Source organism: Crotalus tigris, unplaced genomic scaffold (assembly GCF_016545835.1).
Source record: "Crotalus tigris isolate CLP2741 ecotype Arizona unplaced genomic scaffold, ASM1654583v1 scf7180000017952.28453644438:3035480, whole genome shotgun sequence".
NCBI lineage: Eukaryota > Metazoa > Chordata > Lepidosauria > Squamata > Viperidae > Crotalus > Crotalus tigris.
Genome location: NW_024096741.1, coordinates 2,389,036 through 2,410,623, shown reverse-complemented (window position 1 = coordinate 2,410,623; position 21,588 = coordinate 2,389,036). Strand labels below are relative to the sequence as shown.

The window sequence follows — 21,588 nt, the reverse complement described above, 5'->3', positions numbered from 1 at the left end:
AGAACCTCACTTAGAAGCCATCTCTTTGTATTTTCCCTTTTCCTTATAAAGTACACATTGATCATTTAGGCTAATTTTATGAAGGGCTTTATTAGTGCTTTCCTTCTTCCAAACCTAGTTTACTGCAATAGTTTTCTATCAAGTGTCCTTGAGTTCTCTGTTGCTTTCCTGATTTAATCTAGAGTAGTGCTGCTGTTTTGGATCTTCCATGCTATTTTTATATCTCATTAAAACAGGGTGCTGCTCATTGGTTGCCTATTTAGAGCTGGAACTAAACTACTTGTGCTTGTGTTTAGAATGTCAGTCATTCCTTATTTCTCTGTATGGTCCTGATTGCTCTTTATTTTCCTAGGAGAAGTTCCTTATTTTTGTTCTTGACACCTGTGCTGAAGTCTCCAGGTTTCAGCTTGTCAAGAGTTGTGGACTCATGAATCTGGAATCAGTTCCAATAGTTCCTTCAACTCTGAAAAACTTTGATGGTATGTAAAATGGCTTTAAATACCTCTATTTGTCGAATGGCTTAGTATAGATAGACGTTGTGTTAATAGCTTTTTGCTGGCTTGGCTTCTCACATGTGAACTATTTTATTGTATGGAAGTTCATAATTATTGTGACTTGTACTGCACCTTGATGATGATGCTTCATTATATCTATTATAGATATATCTATATCTATTTGAAGAGTGGTTATGTATCGAAAGGGCTTCTGACAAATTTTTATTCTTATACTGATACTATCATCTCTAAATTCATAAGAGCTCATATATTTAGACCAGTGCTTCTCAACGTTTGTGTGACGGCGACCCCCGTCACACAAATGTGCCGCGCATGCGTAGCGCCCCCCCCCATGTGCGGCGCGGCGCTGCCCCCATGTGCGGCGCCACCCCCATGCGCGGTGCCACCCCCATGCGAGGCGCTGCCCCCATGCGCGGCACACATGCGCGGCGCCGGCCCCCCGAGGGGGGAAAATGGCGGATCGCCTTGTTTGGCGACCCCCAAGAAATGGTTGATCGACCCCAAATGGGGTCACGACCCATAGGTTGAGAACCGCTGATTTAGACTATTGTGTGCTTTATCACCCTGTGGTTGTGCAAAATATCTAATGATACAAAATAGAACAGAGGCATTCCAATGTAGTTATTGATACAGAATTCACCATGTTCAGGTCATACTATAGAAAGGTATATAAGCACAAATTAAACACTCAGTTGAAAATAGATGCTGCTAATGCTTATCCCTGTTTGAAACAAAATTCACTTGCATTACTTAATATTTCAAAGTATTGAATAACTTTCTGTGCATATAGTTTCCATGACACTGCTAGACATGAAATGACTAATCCTGACTCAGAAATTTCCACCTAGAGCAGTGGTTCTCAACCTGTGGGTCGGGACTCCATTTGGGGTCGAACGACCATTTCACGGGGGTCGCCAAACAACGCAGTCCGCCATTTTTTTCTCCTTTTCCTTAGCTGTGCTACTCCCTTTTATTCTATTGGCTTTTGAAAGCCAGTAGAATAGACTCTCTTGAATAGAGTCTAATTCTATTGGCTTTCAAAAGCCAATAGGAATTGTCCAGGCTGTCTCTGCCCTGCTGAGCCCGCCAAAAGTCCCATTCTGCAAATGGTACTGCACCAGTTGAGTAGTCCTTGACTTACGACCGGTTGAGTAGTCCTCGACTTACGACCGGTTGGGGGTCGCGCATTAAAAAGGTTGAGAACCACTGACCTAGAGGGAACTCTAGTGTTAGCTTCTAACACTAGAAGCTTTTGTATGTCCTTCCTTCCATACTAGTTAGCTCAATGCCTCTGAAAGTTGATTTCTTCTAAAGAATGAAAAGGATGCAGAGCTTTTCTGTTTTACCTCTTGGAACAGGGAAGGATAGGAAGTCAAAGATATATTTCATGCACAGAGAGGTTGATGGCATGGCCAGGGACACTATGAGGTAAGGTTATGTAAAGGGAAGCTGCATAAGATAAGATAAATAGGCAACAAAGACTACCAAGGCAGAGAAGCAAGGCAAACATAGGGATCAGGATAAATCCAGCTCTTGAACTATATGAATCAAAGAATGCATTATCTTTCTTTGAGAGGAGGAGCTCTGATGCAATAACCTGAAAAATGTTTTAGTTTAAAAGCATATTTGTCATTAATTTGGTATAATAAGACGTATTGTTAGCAAAGGATCAAAACTACCACATGCCTTTCTTCTTCTAAAAACTATATACATATTTTGGCATCAAAAGTTGAGAATTTTTATTTGAATGCTAAGTACCAAGAGAAAAATGGATTAGTCTTTAGTAAATGGGTGGGATGAAATTGCTGGTGCCAGGGGGTTAATGGAAAGCAGTATGTCATATATATGATGTTTTCCATTTACTATCTTGGTCAGAACACCTGGGAAATGTGTTCTGCATAAATTATAATTCCATCAATATGCTGAAAATCGAAACACTGATTCTTTGAAGGATGATGTCTGTTGTTAAAACTGGGCATTCAGTTAAGTATGCAGTTCTTGTTAGTCTTATCATTTATATTCCAGACGCAAAAAAAAGTATAATATCTGCATTTTTTTTATTTCTTTAGGCCTTTTGAATATAGTGACCAACTATCCATTTTCTCAATATGACATTTAGGACTCATCCCTGTGAGTTTCAAATTGTTTTTTTAACTAGTTTTACAATGCTGCTTTGCTAGAAATACAGAAACATTTTATCTTAGACTATAAACCGGAAAATTAAAAATATATTTCCTGCACCTATTTAAGTTCTTTTGGCTTGTCATTCAGTTTCAGTTGAAAAATGTAATATGCTATATTCTTACCAGATAGCCATTATGTATTTATATTTCTAGTGCATGGATGTTGCTTTATCAATGGAAGCCATGCATTTTTGAAACTTTGTACTGAAAACTTGGCAAGAAAAGCTAACTGACTGTTTTAGCTTCATACAGACCGAAAGAAATGATATCTGAATCCTGCTATTTCTTCATACCTTTCAATGTGTATGGTTAGATAGATATAGAAAACTGACTTGCGAGAAGTGGGAGAAGTGGGGTATAGGAATGAAGAATGTTACAGATACTACAGAATATTGTGGGATAAACATGAGTCCCAATGAGGCATTTTGATTGCTAGAGTCTCTGGATTTGGATTTTCTGAACGCCAATAGACTTCAGGTTCCCTATACTTTAATTAAAACATAGATTGTGCTGAGCACAATCTATGCTAAAGTGTGACAGGCATAATATAGTCTAATAATAATATCAGTCTAGTCAGGGTTCATTAATTGTCATCTCTTCACCTGACCCACATCAGCATATTATCAATTAGGATTGTTATCCAAAATTTGATAGCCAATTACATTCTTTATTGGATGGGGAAGGACAGCATATTGTTATATAAATCCTGACAATGAAATATTTTAGGATCACATTTATTTCTGAATATGCATAGAGCAGAGCTTTTGTTAAGTTGCTAACAGCCATTTGATGAGCAGGAAATTTAACTAACCACTGATTAGATAAAGGAATGATCTCCAGATGTTCTGAATTTGTGGTGTTTTCAAAAACCTTATCCTTTTTCTCAGGTTCAGAAAAGACCATTACAGCTATGCATTGCTTTGATTCAATGGCAATTCCCAATATATTGGTTCCAAATATATTTTTCCATGTGTATTTCCACATGGGGCCAAGAAAAGACATGGCTGCTTTAGGAATTTTCAGACAGGTGTTAAATGCATGTCTCATGTGTTCTGAAGCACTTTTTTGCCCCAGTGTAATGTAAAGTAATATTCAACCCTAGCATCTATAGCTATATTTGGGGGGGTGGGGAATCCTATTATTTTCATGCATGACATTATTTCTGACTTGTAACTCAGACTTTATTTCACATTTGTAACATAGATATTTTCATTAGAGTCTCCAATCTGTGTTCTAAACTCAAATGCTCTCCAAATAGTGAGAATCAGAGTAATTCAGCATATTTTAACACCATTCCTTTCTGTCTTTTCTTGCCAACCACTCAGAAAAATTTAAAAACCAACATAAATGAAAGAACATAGGGCAAGAGCAAGGGGAAAAGGAAAAAGTGAAATAGAACTACATTTGATTTTAGTACAACTTTAAACACCCATAGCTTGTTTTAACTGTAGATTTAATTATGAAAAATAGTATTTCTGCAGGAAAGAATAAAATGTTTTAACTGTACATTATTTTCCAGCAGTAAATTATAGAGGTCACTATAAATTTCCACTACTTTTCTGTAATTTTGTCAAATATTGAAATGAAATTGAACCCACTTTGAAATCTATTTAAATCTATAGTGGTGATTTTAAGTGTGTATTGTAAAAGTTACATTATTTGTTAGGAATGTTTAGTGTGAAGAAGTGTTTCTTTCTTAAACCTACCATTCATCATTACTGAACAATCCTTGATCCAGTTTAGGAGACACACTCTTTGAATAGATTGGATTGGTATTGGTATCAGAGCAATTTATTAGTTCTTGCCTACTATTGATCAAATGGGGCAGAGTTAGTGCAGAGCCACATGTCCCTTTCAGTTGTTCAGATTATTTGGGTTGGAGATGAATGAAAGAGAACTAACTGTATCTGAGGAGAATAGTGATATAGTTAGTGATGGAGGGGAGAAGAAAGAGGTGGAGGTGGCTTTCTTACATTTCTATTTTTATTCTGTGTACATACTCAGCAGGGATTCCTTATTCTAGTTTCTTCCATGAAGTAATAAAAAGAAATTTAAAAAGTAAAGGTTTTCCCTGTCAAATCATGTCTGACTCTAGTGGGCAGTGCTCTTCTCTGTTTCTTAGCTGAGGGAGATAGTGTTATCCAAACACATTTTCATAATCATGTGGCCAGCATGACTATATGCCGGGGCACACAAAATGCTGTAACTTTCCACTGAAGTGGTACCTGTTTATCTACTTACATTTGCATGCTTTAGAACTGCTAGGTGGGCAGGAGCTGGAGCAAACTCAACCTGTTGCACAGTTCTCTGGTTTTGAACCTGGGCTGTCAGCTTTCCAGCTGACAAGCTGAGATCCTTTAACCACTGAGCCAAGGTGCCCTTATAAAAATAAATTATTCCCTGCAAAATACCCCTTACCCTAAACCACTTTTCCCACAAGGAGTAGAAAAAGTTCAAAGATACAGAGTTCAGGTTTAAGGCAGTATTATGCTGAACTTATTTTAATGAACCACCAAGGTAGAGTACATTATGATAATTTAATAGGCTATTTGATTCAGCACATTTATAGCACCAGGGAAGCATTCAGTCATGGAGCTAGGGTCATTTAGTCCAATCTCCTGATCAGAGCAGGATCTCATAAAGCATCTCTGATAAATGAGCATCCAACCATTGTTTGAAAACCTCCAATGAAGAACTACAGCTTGTTCTACTGGCTAACAGTTCCTCTAATTAGTGCCAGTTCCACTAGGTAGACCAGACCAGGAAATCAACTCCATAGGAAGGCTAAACTACATTTATTGAAACTGGCTATAATAACAGAATCTTGCAAGTGTAATTATGCTGTACCTATTCCTTATCTTCATAGTTCAATGTCTGCCTGAGTTGCTTCTGAATGTTACCTTCCAGTTGTAGACTTAAAAACTACTTCAGCCCCTTTTTCCTTGGCAACAGCTCTTACATTCAGCTCTTACATATTTCCATGAAGACAGAAATAGAGCACAACAATGATGAAAACTGTCTTGAATGCATATAAAAGGGGAAAAATGATATTGCCGTAGCTATATGCTATAGGCCACCCAACCAAACTGAGGAAATAGATGAACTTTTTGCTAGTCACTTAACTAAGGTATGTAGGAAGCACATCACAATAGTAATGGGGGACTTTAATTACCCTGACATCAACTGGGAGACAAACTCTGCACCAAGTGGAAGATCAAACAGATTCCTGACAAACCTAGCAGACAGTTTTGTCTCCCCAAAAGTAGAGAAGGGAACTAAGGGATCAGCCATATTGGACTTAATTCTCACTAACAGAGATGAAAAGATAGAAGGTATTGAAGCCACAGGAATCTTGGGGGAATGATCATACAATATTGGAATTCAACAATATGCAAGCACAAGCAATAGAACACAGTCAAACTAGAGTCTTGGACTTTAAGAGAGCTAATTCCTCAAGGATTCTCAAGTGGGGTCAGGTTGTTCACCAGATCACCAGATGGAATGACGAGAAACAATGGTTGGAAGCTGATCAAAGACAGAAGCAACCTGGAATTAAGCAGAAAAATCCTGACAGTGAGGACAATCAACCAGTGGAACAGCTTACACCCCAAAATCGTGAGCACTCCATCGCTGGAAGTTTTTAAAAAGAGACTGGACAATCATCTGTCTGAGAGGGTATAGGTCCTCCTGCTTGAGCAGGGGGCTGGACTAGAAGACCTCCAAGATCCCTTCTAGCTCTATTTATTCTAAGGGGAAAATAAGTCAAAAAGCTTAGAAAATTTTGAAAAGTGAGATTATAAAAGCCCAGTCTAGCACTAACAACTCTCAAAAGAAACCAGCATGGCTGTCTAAAAAAAACCTCTGATAAATTGAAAGACAAAAAGGAAAAGTATAAAAAGTGGAAAGAGGGGTACATAACTAAGGCAGAATATCAGCAAATAGTGCTAGCCTGCAAAGATGAAGTGAGGAATGCTAAAACTAAAAATGAACTAAGGCTTGTGACAGAAGTCAAAAATAACAAAAAAGCTGCTTTCAACATGTAAAAAAAGAAGAAAAAAGTTAAAATGATTGGTCCGTTAGTGGGAGAAAGTGGCAAGAAGGTGACAAGCAACAGGGAGAAAGCAGAACTACTTAACTTGCTTTTTGCATCCGTCTTTACACAAAGGGAAAAACAGCCCAACCTATCAAAAACAGTACTTTAAAAAACAGATTAGAAACACAAGTTAAGATAGGCAAGAGAATGGTAAGTGAGCATCTGTCTACCCTAGATGAGTTCAAATCACCAGGACCAGATGGAGTACACCCCAAGGTTCTGAAGGAACTGGCAGATGTGATCTCAGAACCACTGAACTATATCTTTCAAAGATCCTGGAGCACCAGAGAACTACCAGAGAACTGGAACTACCAGAGGACCTGATGTAGTTCTTCAAAAAAGGAAAAAAAATGGATCCAGGAATCTATAGACCTATCAGCCTAACCTCAATCCTGGGAAGATTCTGAAAAAGATAATCAAACAACGAATCCGCGAACACCTAGAGACAAACAAAGTCATTGCCAAAAGCCAACATGTCAAAAACAGATCATACCAGACAAATCTTAGACATGAACTTCAGTCAACTGAACATTCAAATTGACTGGCGCTGTTGGTTGACACGGGTTGCTGCCACCATCCTAGGTATCAACTAGGCACATCCTTAAAATGTAATATGTTCCGAGTAGCACAGGTTTTTTGTAGCATTGCTGGAGTTATTGCAGGAAACTGCAGTTTCTTGAAATATTTTGCAAGGTTTTTGGACATAGTTCCCAGTGCCCCTATGACAATGGGTATCACTGTTACATGTTTCATCCATAATTGTGCAGTTTTGATGGCCAGGTCACAATATTTTGTAATTTTGTAATATTTTGTAATTTTTTCTTTTTCTTCGACTCTGGCATCTCCTGGTACAGTGATATCAATCAGCTATATGCTTCAGTTCTCTACAACTGCGATATCTGGTGTGTTGTGTTTCAAATGGCGATCTGTCTGTATTTTTTTTATTATTATTATTATCAATCATCGCACAGTCAGCCAGATGTTCAGACTGGATTTGGCATTTTGTCTACCTATCGAGTCCTTACCCAGGACCTGGGATAGGCAGATGTGGATGTTTGATGGTATTACAGATATCGTCGCAGGATGGAAGCAGTTCCTAATAAGGCCGCCTTTTGCAATTGACTAATAGCGAATTTGTCAATGCCAATGGTGTTCAAGTGGCGCTCCAGTTGTTTTGGGATTGCACCCAAGGAGCCTATGACTATTGGTACTACCCTTGCTTGCTTTTGCCACAGTCTTTCTATTTCTATTTGTAGGTCTTTGTATTTTGTTATCTTCTCCAGTTCTTTCTCGTCTATTCTGCTGTCTCCAGGCACTGCCACATCCACTATCCAGACTTTTTTGTCTTTCTTATCGACAATTGTTAAGTCTGGGGTGTTATGTTCAGGTGCTTGTCTGTTTGAATTCTGAAGTCCCAGAGCAGTTTAATTTTATCATTTTCTATGACTTTCTCTATTTTATGATCCCACCAGTTTTTGCTTACAGGCAAATGATATTTTTTGCAGATCTTCCAATGCACCATTGTTGCTACTTTGTCATGCCGCTGCTTGTAATCAGTTTGTGCAATCTTCTTGCAACAGCTTACCAAGTGTCCACTGTTTCTTCAGCTTCTTTGCATAGGCGGCACTTACTGTCTGTTGCTGTCTTCTCAATTTTGACTTTGTATGCATTTGTCCTTAAGGCTTGGTCTTGTGCAGCCAGAATAGTCCCTCGGTCTCTTTCTTCAATTTTCCTGCTCTTAGCCATTGCCAGGTTTTATTATTATCTGCTTTCCAGCTATTTTTTTCATGTATTGGCCATGTAGTGCTTTGTCTTCCCATGCCTCTATTCTGTTCTTCATTTGGTCTTTCTTGTAGGTCAGTTTGGTCTCTCCAGTGGTTAGTAAGCCTTCCTGATATACTAATTTCAGTGCATCTTCATCATTGTTCTTCAGATATTCTTCCAAAGCCATTTTTTCTTCTTCAACCATATGATGTAATTGTAGCATTCCACGCCCACCTATTTGCCTTGGTAGATAAAGTCTATCAATGTCACTGCGTGGATGAAGGGCATGATTCATTGTCATTATTTTTATGGTCTGCCTATCCATTGCTTTTAGTTCTGCTTGAGTCCAGTCCACTATTCCAGCTGTGTACCTAATGACTGGGATTGCCCAGGTGTTGATTGCCTTTATGGTATTTCCTCCATTGAGTTTGGATGTTAAGATCTTCTTCACTCTCTTGATGTATTCACCTCTAATCTTTTTCTTGACTTCAGTGTGCTTGATGTTGTCAGCTTGAAGGATACCCAAGTATTTGTAGTACTCTTCCTCATCCAGACTCTTAATGTTATTTTCGTGGGGCATCTTGATTCCTTCAGTTTTCACTATTTTTCCTTGTTTGATAGTAAGTGTGGCACATTTGTCCAAGCCAAACTCCATTACAATATCTTGGCTATATATACGGACAGTGTAGAGCAGCGATTCTATTTCAGATGATGTTTTTCCATACAGCTTCAGATCATCCATGTAAAGGAGGTGGGATAGTCCAGCAGATGTTTTTGATGTTTGATAACCATGTCCTGAGTTATTCAGTATTGTTGACAGAGGAAACAGTGCAATAACAAATAGTAATGGTGATAATGAATCTCCTTGAAATATTCCTCTCTTGATATTAACCTCTCCCAGCCTCTCACCATTGATCTGCAACTGTGTCTTCCATTGTGCCATCGATCTTTGCACAAATTTTCTGATGTTTCTACTGACTCCTGTTATTTCTAGGCACTTGATTATCCAATCATGTGGCAGAGAGTCAAATGCCTTTTTGTAGTCAATCCATGCCACATTCAGGTTGGTCTTCCTTCTCTTGCAGTTTTCCAAGATCATTTTGTCTATTAGGAGTTGATCTTTTGTTCCTCTGCTATTGGGGCGGTTTCCTTTCTGCTCAGGTGGAAAGAGATTGTTTTCAACTAGATGCTGTTGTACTGCATCAGCTACCACACCAGTTAGTAATTTGAAAGTTGTTGGTAAGCAGGTAATTGGCCTGTAGTTACCTGGTGTTGCCCCTTTTGCTGGATTTTTCATTATTAGGTAGGTTTTCCCAGTTGTTAGCCACTTTTCAATTTCTCCTCCTTGTAGTATATTGTTGAACTGCTTGGCAATGAGTGGGTGTATAACAGTTAGATGTTTCAACCAAAACCCATGCAGTTCATCTTCACCTGGTGCTGACCAATTTTTGATTTTCTTTGCTCTTTTTTCTACCATTTTTGTTGTTATTACTAGTTCTTTCATTTCAACTTCTGTTTTATTTGCATCCACCTCTTTTAACCAAGCTGCATCCTTGTTGTATTTCTTTGGGTTATCCCATATCTGCTTCCAGAATTGCACTGTTTCTTCCTTGTCAGGTACTGACTGATTCCTTGCAGTTTCTCCATTGATGGATTGGTAGAAACGTTTCTGATTGGATTGAAATTGGAGGTTCTGCCTATAGTTTGCAATTCGAGCTTCATATCTATGATTTTCCTGGCTATAGCTGTTATTTGTTGCTTTATTATTTCCAGTGCTTCCTTGATCTTCCTTGTTTCTAAGTGGTATTTCTTGATTAGGTATTCTTTGGTCTTCTTGTTCTTCAGCTTCTTTTCTTTCATCTGTTCTAGCTTGCTTGCATGTGATCTTAACTTGCTGATCTTATTTTCTAGTCTAACCTTCCATTTTTGTGGTGCACTGTTTGTTTGTTTTTCTTTTTTGTTGATTTTACATCCCAGGTATTCTGTTATAACTGCAGCTGTGCTGTACATTAGTTGGTTTGTTTCTTGCAGTGAATTGGTGCTTATACTTGCTATTGCAGTATTTGCATCTTTTAATGCTTGTGCTAGCTGTTTCTTTGGAACAAGCTTCAATGCAGGCAGCCTTATTCTGTTGTTTTTGTGCTGTTCTAGATGCTCAATTATTCTTTGTTTCAATTCTTTTATTTCTTTAGTTAGAGGGTTTTGTTCTTCCTGAGGAAGAGGTGTCTGGTTTCCAAATGAGAACAGTTATATATCTCTACTGGATTCTTTCACTGCCAACTCCCCCTGGTTTGCCTCTACATTCTGAATTACTTCTTGTAAGGCTTTGATTTCTTTGCCCTGGGTAAACCTTTGCAGTTCGTCCAATTCTGTTTCTGTGAATACTTTATTTCGTGTTATAAATCGGCGTTGATCTGCTAGTCTCTGTTCTGTTATTTCTGATTCTGGATGTTGTTCTTTCCAGAACTGGTGCATTCGTTTTAGATATCCTCTTCTTGTTGGACTTGATCTGTAGTAACAGATCATTATTTCTTTGTTTTCCATCACTGTGTATCTGCGACGGGTAAACACCTTTTCTTCCAGTAGTTCTGCAGCTGCTGGCCCTGGTTGCTCAGCCAACAGTCCTGAGTCCTGTAACCCATTTTTCACCAGATATCCAGGAACTCCAATATCTAGTGCGGACCTTGTTAACCCGGGTGACGTCCGAGCCGGTATGGCATTCTGAAATTTACGTCTCACCATATTTTTTATGGGAGAGACACTCTTTGTCTGACTCCTCTGATGAGACCTGTCCAGTATGGTTGAACCTCTGGCATAGCTCTCATCTTCCTCAGAGTACACAAGCCCCACAACCACGTCAAGGTAGTGCCTCACTGGGGGATTATTATTATTATTATTATTATTATTATTGATCATCGCACAGTCAGTCAGATGTTCAAACTGAATTTGGCATTTTGTCTACTTATTGAGTCCTTACCCAGGACCTGGGATAGGCAGATGTGGATGTTTGATGGTATTACAGATATCGTCGCAGGATGGAAGCAGTTCCTAGTAAGGCTGCCTTTTGCAACTGACTAATAGCGAATTTGTCAATGCTAATGGTGTTCAAGTGGTGCTCCAGTTGTTTTGGGATTGCACCCAAGGAGCCTATGACTATTGGTACCACCCTTGCTTGCTTTTGCCACAGTCTTTCTATTTCTATTTGTAGGTCTTTGTATTTTGTTATTTTCTCCAGTTCTTTCTCGTCTATTCTTCTGCCTCCAGGCACTGCCACATCCACTATCCAGACTTTTTTGTCTTTCTTATCGACAATTGTTAAGTCTGGGGTGTTATTTATTTATTTATTTATTTATGAGACTTATATACCGCTTTAAGTGCAAGCACTCTCTAAGCGGTGTACACCAGTAAGCAATGTATATATATATTTACATTGCCCCCAACAATCTGGGTCCTCATTTTACCTACCCCGGAAGGATGGAAGGCTGAGTCAACCTTGAGCCGGTGAGATTTGAACCGCTGACCTGCTGAACACAGTCAGCTAAAGTGGCCTGCAGTACTGCACTCTAACTGCTGCGCCACCTATTGCAGGTGCTTGTCTATTTGAATTCTGAAGTCCCAGAGCAGTTTAATTTTATCATTTTCTATGACTTTCTCTATTTTATGATCCCACCAGTTTTTGCTTACAGGCAAATGATATTTTTTGCAGATCTTCCAATGCACCATTGTTGCTACTTTGTCATGCCGCTGCTTGTAGTCAGTCTGTGCAATCTTCTTGCAACAGCTTACCAGGTGGTCCACTGTTTCTTCAGCTTCTTTGCATAGGCGGCACTTACTGTCTGTTGCTGTCTTCTCAATTTTGACTTTATATGCATTTGTCCTTAAGGCTTGATCTTGTGCAGCCAGAATTAGTCCCTTGGTCTCTTTCTTCAATTTTCCTGCTCTTAGCCATTGCCAGGTCTTGTTATTATCTGCTTTCCCAGCTATTTTTTTAATGTATTGGCCATGTAGTGCTTTGTCTTCCCATGCCTCTATTCTGTTCTTCACTTGGTCTTTCTTGTAGGCCAGTTTGGTCTCTCCAGTAGTCAGTAAGCCTTCCTGATATACTAATTTTAGTGCATCTTCATCATTGTTCTTCAGATATTCTTCCAAAGCCATTTTTTCTTCTTCAACCATCTGATCTACTTGTAGCATTCCACGCCCACCTATTTGCCTTGGTAGATAAAGTCTGTCATTATTATTATTATTGAAAGCATAATTGCAATGAGAATATTTTTCCATGTTTCCACTTATATTTTAATTCCTTTCTAACATGTCATTTACATACTTGTTTGAGATAGACTTTTTCATTGCAAGTGTTGAAATAGATTGATATGCCCTTTGGAAAGTACATGTGTCATAATGACACCATAGCAATAACAAAAATTAATTTATTTATATAATTTTTAATTTTATCTGCTTTGACAACTGTCTGCACTAAGATTTTTTGAGTAACATGAAATTGACAGAGACACATAATTAATCTCTTTCAATCTCCACAGAAATATTTTGGAGTGACAGCATGGAGGTAAAGTCTTGGTTATTGTTGCCAGCTTGAATAGATTGTCAATAGTTATTTTGATTTCTCATGGGCCTTAAAAATCCTTCACTGAGAAACTAGAATATATTCCAATAATAGGAAACAGCTGACTTTTTAGAAATAGACATATATAAAATGTAAGGTGAGATTTTTTTGTATAAATTAGGAAAGAGAGAACATAAATGCAACACTAATTATAAACAGAAACAGATTAGAAATTGGCTGTTCATTCTGATGTCATCTCTAGTGATTTTCTTATGCTAAAGTAGCAAAGGAAATAACAATGCAGTATTAAAATAACAATACCTTAATACTGCATTTGCTGAAATGGCAGCCTTGCACAGCCCATTATATTAACAGCTGAACATGAATCAAAATATTCTTTGAACAGTGTTAAGCAACAGTGCTAAAACAAATGTTAATCATTTAAGAAAATCATTAGCACTTCTATTTTGTATTCCTATTTTAAATCCATTTTTTTTGCTTTTTTAATGCAATATTTCTTTTTTTCCCCAAACAATTTTATTGATTTTTCCCTTTTTACACCAGAAAGCTTAAGAAACAACGTAGAGATAGGGTAATCAGTTAGGTACAATAATATCATACATTTATAGCTCAAATAATGCTCCTTAAAATTTCCCACTCTAACAATTAGAATAGTATAGTCAAACTAATACATTTCTAGATAAGATTAATTCATTAAATAAGAATTCAATTAATCAATAGAAATTATCAACAACTTTTCATCGATGTAAATCAAACCCTGTTTTTAGGTTTATTAATTTCCAAATACCATATACCATATCTAACTTAGCCTTAAACAAAAATATTATTTACAATTTGGGTGTCCATAATTTCTCTTATTTAAGCATATTATTTCCATAATTACATTCTTACATTTCTCAACTATATTCTATTTCTTATTCAGTAATTCTTCATTTATTAATTTCATCTCTTCCATCATTACAATCTTTTTATCATTATAGCTCCACAAATTAACTATCATATCTAATAATAAGAAAGCATAGAAAAAATAGAAAAAAATAATAGAAAGAAACAAAAAAAGACCAAGAAAAAGAAAGAGAAAAGAAGGAAGATCTATTATTCCAAAAGATATATTCTTACTATATTTCAATATTAAATTCTAAATCTTATCCTAAAAACACCTTTTAAAAATCTAAATCCAAATCAATCCATATCTCTATAAAGCCATTGCAATCCATAAATGTAATCTTAAATTCCATATTTATATCTTATTCTAGCTTTCTTTCTGTTCCAAACGGGTTTCCATAGTAAGGTCTCTAAGTCCACAAATAAAACTCCCTCTTTTTCTTGCCATAACGCATAAATCAGAGGAGAATCTCCCATTGTCCATTTGGATAGGCTAGTGAAAAAGTTGTAGCGATTCTCAATAGTTCGTGGTTCATCTTTTTAGAAGTTGCATCTAGTTTAATTACAGTCATTTTTGAATCACCCAAAGTACATCTTTTCCTTTTTTCCTTCTTTTCTTTAGTTATAAAAATAGTAAATAAATAATAAAAATAAAATAAAAATAAAATAAAAAAAAATCTTCCAAATTGCTAGCATATTAAGTTTCTATAACAAGGATTTTAGGACTACCAAATATTCAAAAATAAAATCAACCATTGAAAAAGTTAAAATTAATTTTTCTTTTGTTCCAAGGCTTTCCTTCCCCCATCAATAAAGCCGCTTTAAAAAGATAGGGAAATGATTCCAAAGGCTTTTGACAGGAATAAATAGGAAAGGGAGAGGCAAGGAAAGGTCTCACTGAATCTTCTACGGTGGTTCTATTTCAGTTAGATGCCTTGTAGCTTACAGTTGGTGCAGCTAAGTGATCGGCCATTTTATTGACCGATCTTTACTCCGTCGGCCCAAAGGAGCTTACTTGGACAGCAGAGGGTGCCGCCACCCCTCTGCAGTCAAACAGGCAGCCTCTTCAACAGTGGTCACCCCTCCAGGGCGACTTTCGACCCAATCAAGGGTCTACCGGTGGGGGAATCTTGGCCGGCAAAGAGAGAAGCCTCTCTGCACGACGGCAGCACTGTGACCCGGAACCGGAAGCCTTTAATGCAATATTTCTTATCTTCTATGTCACTTGTCTCACCTTGATAGATGTGGCTTGCAACAAAGCATTCATCTGTTGGATATCATCCTCACCTACAAATTGTTCTTTTATGGTGCAGAATAGAGAAGGGATCACCAATGTTCTATTTTCCACCTGTCTCCATTATTTATAGAAAACGGTTAAAGCTGGAATGACTAAAAGCCACTCTCTTTGAGACTATCTATGCAATGTCCCTACAATATTGTTTCTTGTCTAGCTCTTGAAGGTTCTGTATACTTTGATAAATAGATATACTGTAGATAATATAGCCTGTTACTATACTATAATATCTGCTGTGCTCTGTCTCTTTCCCTCTTTGGCAGTCTTTCCCCCTACTTTTTCATTTTACACTTTTTGATATTTGTTGATAATTAATCATCAAGTTATATTTTTTGCTAACTGATGTGAGTGATATGTGTACTTGCTTTGATCTGGATATAGGCATTGCCTGAGAACAAATAAAACTGGAAATTACCCACATTAATTTTTGAGCACCATCTCCCACAGACTGGTTCTCATTTCTGCCAACCCTTCCAAGAAGTGCAGATTCTACTTTATGGACCATATAAAGTTCAGGTTTATGAAAGAGCTTTCCTGTACAAAGATGCCTCAGCCCTGGCTAGTCTTGATGTTGTTATCTTGTTCTTCGATCCATAGCATGCTTTTCTTCATGAATATGAATCAGATGTTTGAATGCTGCCAAGTTGGTTTTTCACCAGCAGCCCTGGCCTCCATCAAATGCTGCTTTAATGACAAGGTCCTGGAGGATCATTTTTGACACTTATACTGGTGAGTCATAATTTTCTTACTTTCCCCCCATGGTTTTGATAGTGTTAAATGAGGCATATTGTAGTCTCAGTTAGGGATATCAACCCCCCCTTGTACTTAGCTTCCAGAACTGGGCCAGTGAGAAAATCCTCCTTAGAAGTTCCATTTAGTTCCAGTGCAATTATTCCTCAGAATGCTCACTGAGTTCTTAAGTACATTTTATCAAAGCTGAAAGATGGTTTGGGTTTTTATCTCCTTATGTGACAACAAAAGCTATTTCCTTCCTCTGCTTAGAGCTTTCTTTTCCTCCTTACACAACTCCACTCGTAAGGATTTTCAGGTCAATAAAATATGATAGCTCTGCCCCCATTTGCACTCAACCTTGTCCACCAATCTATCAATTTCTCATAAAGCCTCTCCATAGCCATTCAAAGTATTTTCTCTAAAGATTACCTGAAGTATGTTAGATTGCCTCAATGACTTCTTGACCATCTTTAACCACTGCTGCATCTGACCTGAAATGGAGAGCTAGTAACATATTACAATTTTTTCAGTATCTCCATCATTTGCTTTGGTTCAAAGGAGTCCTTGCCCTTTTTAATAAAGATACAAACTTGTAACCCAAAGAGCAGAAACTAAAATATCAGAATTACAGTATCTGTTACATTTCTTCTCTTATTTTTCCTAATGCTATAGAAGGGTGAATCTCTGTTTCTTTTCTTTAACGTGCAAGTGGATGACCTTTACAAATCACTTGTGTCTCTTTGACATTAGCTTACCAATTGTTTGGTTGTCTTTTTCCTTGATTCATGTCAATGAAAATGAGAGGGAGGGAAGCCAGGCCACCATTTCATAGATGTTTATATATGGCTAATTTATTCAGACCTATCATCTCCTAGAATATATAATTAATATGCTCAACCCATTACATAAATCTATTTGCAGTGAATTTAATGTGTCAGATCTGAAGAGATCTTTGGTCCACTCCATACTTTACAAGATGAAATCATCTCTAAAGCAGGGCTGCCTTTATGCTGTATGTAATCTCCAGACTCCTTGACCTTGGGGTTCACAGAGCCAAATTTTCAGCTTTTTCTTTCTGTCTTTTGGGGATTTTTTTGAACCTTAAGGATTTTAGGGGTTTCTTACCTAGAAATTTCCTTCTCTAAAGACCGAGTCATTTTTTTTTCAGCATATGTTTCACCTTCAAATACTCCAAAACCCCAATAAAATCCCTAAATATTACAACATATGGGTCTCATATGAAATAGCATTATCATTATGTCCAGCCATAAGCTGATTTATTTAGTGTCTGGCATATCATACATAGATTAGCAATATATAATAACATTTCATCTAGATTAGTAAAACACAATAAAATAGAAATGTTAAAAGATCTATATTCAAATAAATGTCTAGGCCATCTAACCATTGAAGCGCATTATATTTTAACCATTGTATTTTAAAAAAATCAGATACTGACTGTTATGTGCCATCAGCTTACAAGTGTTGATGATATGATCTATAGTTTGATGTGGGACCCCATAGTAACACTGAAATCAGTGCCCCATTTATACAGAGAGTCTTGGCAAATGCTACTTTCTTCTGTGCCTTCTTAATATGTGTTGTGCAAAGTATACACTTTGCAAGATTAGCTGTTTATAGAAAGCAGTACATCTTTCCTTCTTCAACTGAGTCTATCAACGGGTAATTTGGAGAAGAATTTTCCAGTCATGCAGAAGCATTATGCTCAAAGGAATATCAAGGAGCGGGGGGGGGGGGAAGTGGAATACTATAATGCAAATGAAGCACAATGTGAAGAAATACTGTCCTGAAACATGGCTTTCATTCTCCCTCACCCCCTAGAAAACATTAGTTTTTTAAAAAAGTCTTTTGTTTCTTACTTCATCCACAGCTGTTTTAGGTCTTCTTTGATCATTTACTGTAGCAGTGCAGAAGTGGGGGTGATAGTGTTGTGGTTGCAGTTTTCAGTTACATGTGTTCTCATAATTCTTCTGCTTCTGCTTCTGGTGTGAAATTAAAAAAGAGCTTTTATGACTTCCATTACAGCTAATCCTAATTTAGTGATCCTAATTTAGCACCTGGTCATTAAATGAAGCAGTCGCTAAATGAAACCACCTCTATGTTTATGATCTTATTTCAGCTTTCTTTTGCTTTACAGACCTGCTGAGGTCATACATTTGAGGATTGGTTGCAAAGTTAGTTTCCTCATGATGGTCATAACTGTGAATGATAGTAAATGAGGCAGTTGCTAAACAAGAACTACAGGGAGTCCTCAGTTTAGGACACAACTGAGCCCAAAATTTAGGTTGCTAAGGGAGACGTTTGTTAAGTGAGTTTTGCCCCATTTTACGACTTTTCCTGCCACAGTTGTTAAGTGAATCTGGCTTCCCCATTGACTTTGCTTGTCAGAAGTTTGCAAAAGGTGATCACAAGATCCCAGGACACTGCAACTGTCGTAAATTTGAGTCAGTTGCCAAGCATCTGAATTTTGATCATGTGATCATGGGGATGGCACAAAAGTCATAAGCGCGAAAAACTGTCATAAGTCACCTTTTTCAGTGCCGTTGTAACTTTGAACGGTCACTAAATGAACTGTTGTAAGTTGAGGACAACCTGTACCTGTAAATGAAATACAAAAAGCCCAAGAAGTAGTAGGATGCTAAGGAAATAATAATGTGAAAAACAGGATACTTACACATGCATCTTGGCTGCTTAGTAATTTGGGCAGGTAAAAGAACCACTCAGTTTAGTAGTACTGGAATCAGGAAATGCCAAGGACCCTTGATTTATACTTACCGTACAACTGGCCAGGATGAGAGTACTTCACCAATGCAGGGGAGCACCTCTCACAAAAAATGCCCTGAGGGAAAATTTGTACTAACTACAGACAAAGACTTGAAGAATTTAGCATGCAAAGGCTGATACAGATTGAGCTGATTCTCTGCTCCTAAAGTAAGTAGCATAATTACACTTTTTATTTTGTGACAAAGTTCTTAACTTAAAAATTATTTTAGTAGCATTAGTGCCTCTGAATCTGGAAATTACACCAAAGTCATTTAAATAGATTCAGGCCTGTGGTGACTCATTTTGTATAGCTTGGAGATGAAGGTTAATGGGAACCTTATGTGCTTGTAGGATTACTTCCTTGTTTACCACTCTGAATTTCTATGAGGTTTCAATGTACGCAGTAAAAGAAAAGAATAATCTAGTATTCTTCAATCTATTAAAAAAGCTGTTTCTTGAGAGATGCATTACATACAGTTATGTAAAAAGTGAATTCATCTCAAATTCCCTCAATATGGCAGTTTTTCAAAAAAGCATTGTTCAGCCTAATCCGAACTTGTGAAGATATAATCATGGCTTTCTGAACTGCAATGAGAGAGTTTCTGGAAGATAGCTGAGTTCCCCATTTGCATTTCTGCATTCTTTCTATGTCTATTAAAAAGCATTTCTGAGGGCACAAAGAAAGAAGCTGGAGAGATGTAAACTATTGTATGGCCAGCTATGCAATTTAAACAGTGAAATTTTGAATCGGGAAATTTCTGATTCATAGCTTCTTCACTATATTTCTTCTTACAAGATTTCAAAATGCAGTCAAATAAAGTTGCATTGAGAAAAAATAATGCAGGAATTATTGCTGAACTGAGCCTTGTGAATACGGACTGTAAAATTCTAAGGGAATTAAAAATATTGGTTGAAATTTTAAAATTTCTCCTCCTGTACAAATAGAAATAGCAATAGCACTTAGACTTATATACCGCTTCTTAGTTCTTTTCAGCCCTCTCTAAGTAGTTTACAGAGTCAGCATATTGGCCCCAACAATCTGGGCCCTCATTTTATCAACCTTGGAGGGATGGAAGCACTGGTAGGATTCAGCCGGTTCGCACCACTTCTGCAGAACTAGTAGCTAATTTTTTGTTGCCCAGGCTCTGAATGGACTTCCAGAAGCAGTGTCCATACAGAGAACCGGTTGTTCACATATTTGAATCCCACCATTGGATGGAAAGCTGAGTCCACCTTGAGCAGGTGAGGATCAAACTCCTGGTAGTGGACAGTTAGCCTGCAATGCTGCATTCTAACTACTGCACCACCACGGCTCTAAAAATAGCAAAAATAACAGCTTTGTTGTGTTTTGTCAAGCAACACAGAATCATAGGAAGGATTAAATGCTATATATTGGCTCTCATGGATGCATATTAGTTTTGGTTTTGGCCTGGTTGGACAACTATTTAAGTAAGGTTGCTTTTGACTTTTGCAGAATGTAATGCATTTTAATTGTAAAAATATAAAACATCATTTTGTGACTTCCATGTTGTGCCCTATTTAACTAGAGTATAGCATCTTTAGGAATTTTGTTCCCATTAGTGAGTTAAATTTGCCAATGCCTCTGGGGAAATGTGTGCATATGTGTGTGGGTATACACATTTACATATACAACATAGAAATAATGGCATGATCTATCTCCACTCAGTTGCTCTGCCTAAAAAATTGGTGGAGAATTTTGAAAGGCCATTTGGCTCAGCTATAAAACTGTAAGTCAAAAATAAATTAACTGCCATATAGCTTTGCTTTATAGTTACAGTATGTAATGGCTAAATGCTTTGGCTCCAAGATTTTAGTAAACACTAGTTATCTATCAGTTATTTAAAATGTCTAATGATATAGTTTGTATACTATTACAATCAATCTTTTTTTTACAATTTACTTTCTGATTAAGCTTTTCAATGTTCTATGTCTCTCCCAGCACCCCATCAACCAATCATTCATTGTCCACCAATATTACTGAAAGACAAAATTATATCCTGGGATGACATCCAAGTATTTGACTAAATTGCCTGGATTAGACTCTGGCATGTGCAATTCAATTCATTTGTATAAAGATAACTATTTATTGTTGATCACATTGTTTAAATGACACAAATCATTGTGCTATATTTTCTATAATTAATGTTATAGTCATGTAAACTACTAACATGATGAATACCATGAAAAATGCATGATAAAGAACAGCAAAGTTAGTACAGCGCAAGAGCAGAAAAAAACTTGTATTCAGTTACTATGGAGAAGAGAGAAAATGCCAAAAAGCTGGATGGAAAATATCACCATTACCAAAACAATTTAACACTTAGAATTGTACACATCCATATGACTTTAGAATTCAAACAGTCAAGCACCTGCCACATAACGCCCTGGACTTAACAATTGTTAATAAGAAAAACAAAAAGCCTGGATAGTGAATGTTGGAGATAGCAAGAGAAGAGAAAGAAATGGAGAAAATCACAACAGGAAAATATGTGTCTATTGCTCTTAGGATTTATGTTCTCAAACACAAATAGTTAGGAATTATTCTGATTTCTATCTGATGAGTCATCTAGCCTCAAGCTGTACAAACTTCATACGGTATTGTGTTAATGCATAAGTGATATGATTTAACTGTGGATCTGATTAGGAAACTGCTGAAGAATTTGCTTTATTGAGCCAAGCAATTAAAAAGTCCTAGATTTAATCTGTATTACTTTGATAATAAACAACACTGAATA

General features: G+C 37.2%; 1 long non-coding RNA gene across 1 annotated transcript in view; it reads left to right on the top strand.

The window, feature by feature from the left end:
- LOC120308872 overlaps nucleotides 1-21,588 on the top strand; it is a 67,519-nt gene that overhangs the window by 910 nt on the left and 45,021 nt on the right. Inside the window, exons 2-4 of the long non-coding RNA XR_005556946.1 lie at nucleotides 353-479; nucleotides 2,585-2,645; nucleotides 15,914-16,045. This is a non-coding gene — a long non-coding RNA (uncharacterized LOC120308872). The remainder of the gene's footprint in view (nucleotides 1-352; nucleotides 480-2,584; nucleotides 2,646-15,913; nucleotides 16,046-21,588) is intronic.